Source organism: Manacus vitellinus, unplaced genomic scaffold (assembly GCF_001715985.3).
Source record: "Manacus vitellinus isolate BGI_N305 unplaced genomic scaffold, ASM171598v3 scaffold_1_pilon, whole genome shotgun sequence".
Classification (NCBI taxonomy): domain Eukaryota; kingdom Metazoa; phylum Chordata; class Aves; order Passeriformes; family Pipridae; genus Manacus; species Manacus vitellinus.
Window position 1 is genome coordinate 18,453,086 of NW_021939396.1, and position 2,433 is coordinate 18,455,518.

Below are 2,433 nucleotides of genomic sequence, written 5' to 3' on the forward strand. Positions count from 1 at the left end.
AGTCCGCATGCAAATCGCCTCCTGCCTCTGGGGCACGGGCTGCCGAGGCGGGAGGCTTCAATCGTCCCGGCGCTGCCAGGGCTGCGGGTTGCGGGCAGAGCCGCAACTTTCGTGAAAGAGGCACGGCAGGCGAACGGGAGAGGAAACTCGCTGAGAACAGGCAGCCGGCACGAGTGTCCCCGTCCCGCACGGGGTGTGCTGGCACAGCCGGCTGTCCCCGCCGCGGAGCATCGCCCCTAGCGCTGCCCGTGGCTAGAGCAAACCCGTCCTGCCGCCCTGCCCCCGGGCCGGGAGGTCCCGGACGGCCCAGGGCTGGGCGCCGAGGGCAGTTTTTCCACCGCCACCTCCGGACGGAGCGATCCCGGCTGCGCCTCGCAGGTGCCGCCGAGCGCGGGCAGCGCCGCCGCCGCACGGACGGAAGGACGGTCCTTCCTTCGCCGTCCATCGGCCTCTTGCACCCGCCTGCGACAGCCCGGGGTCACGGGTATGCTGGCTGTGCGGCCATCGCTGTTTGGCCCCCCACAAGTGATCGGGTTTTGACTCTTAAGTGAGTGAGGAAGACAAGCCGACTGATTCCCTCGGCTTCTTTAGTTTTCCCCTTCTAAATAGAGGTAACAGTGAAAATTTTTTTCTTGCACAGTAGAAGCCAACATCTGACGCTCCCATTACCTACACCAGTTAAGTGTTTTGACAGAATTAAAACCATTAGCAATGCTCACGTTTACAGTCTGTGTCTTCGAAAAAATTTCTCTTGAACATTCTAATGACTTGAATAATCTCATTTACATATATAGTTGTAAGTAACTTGGTATGAGCAGACTATGCTCCCTGTACCTCAGTGCATTGCCGAGCATTGCACACCCATCATCACGTTCTCAGTTTTGTCAAACACTAACTTTTCAAAAATCTTCGAGAAAAAACCAAACACCAACCACAAAAAACCAAAACAGAATTAGCCTGATTTCATTTATGCCAAGTTAGGGCATTTGGTACTGAAGTGTCTTTGTGCTTCCACAAATTTCAGGTCTGATTCATGAATGTAGTACAACATTAAGTGTTCTTACAGCTTTAGTAGCAGGAATTAAAGTTCAGGTAAACTTCAGCATTATTTTAACTCTTGACTCCGTGGTTAAAATACTCTCAATAAAAACAGTTCAATCTCTCAAAACTTTCAGTGGTTATTTATTTGGGCAATATTGCAAAAGTAAAGTCTTCACATAGGCAGCAGGAAATCTAATACAGTGAGGTACTAAGATTTTCCATCATATTTTGTTAGAAAATAATGTTCATAAATGATAACTGTATTACAAAACCACTTTCTTATTAAAGAAAAGATCATGATGGAGTCTGTAAAAGTTATTTAACATTTATTGTTCAGATACTTTAAAGAATCTGAGTAAATAAGTGTTTTCCATTTAGCTGAAGTGATTGTGGTGTGCCAAATTTGTATTTCAATTTCTGTCCTTGAGGTGTAGGCTCATGGTTAAGTGTCAATGTAATAGTAGTAGTGTTTTCAGGAAGGTATTCTATGGCAGTAGGTAAACATGATAAGAATGCACCAAGTGAAATGCTCCGCTATGGTTTTGAGTCAGAATAAGGCTCAAAAGGGGGCTTAAATGGATGAGATACCCATCTTTCAAATTTAAGTTAATATTTGATCTTTATCCATTCTCAACATTTTCTTAAATCTTGATCTGGTTCTCTAATCAGAAATAGCAATGTCTTTTCCTTCATATAGGTTGACCATTTGTTTCTGTTTCTGTTTTGTTGCCAGCCTCTCACACAGGGTTTTTAAAAGAATTGAGTAAATTGTTTCTAACATTTGAACAGTACATGAATTGTAAGTTGTAAAATTGCCGCTGTAATTTAAAAATTAGTACACTTTATGTGGTACAAACCAGTTACTAGTAAGTGATAAACAGCAATGCAAAATGAAGAAGTGCTAGAGTCTCTAAGTGTTTATTTTTACATACTGTTTAGGGTAAATTACATAACAGCATCATTTTTATGCTGACTCCTGCTTTTCTTTATATTTAAATAGTAATGTAAGTTACATATTTTGTCTATTCTGAGGCATTAAGGCCATATTCTGCTTCATCCGCTCAAAAGAGGACATATAAAGATATATTTCTATGGCCATTTGGAGAGTAGTTTGATCGCTTAAAGGATTATTACACTTAGTCATTTCAGTGTATTTCGGTTTATTTTGGACCTGTTTACCTAAAGTTAACAAAGTTGTTTATGAAATGCCAAAAAAGAAATTTACATATGCCTGCTGGTTTAAAATGTAATTAATGGTGTAAACTAATGAACAGTTTTACCTAATTCACAGAGGAACTTTCATTTAGTACGTTTTGATACTGCATGGAAATTGCCCCCCTTTTTTTTTTTAGCGGAACAAGTAGCATGTAGTATAACCCAGACAAAAAAATC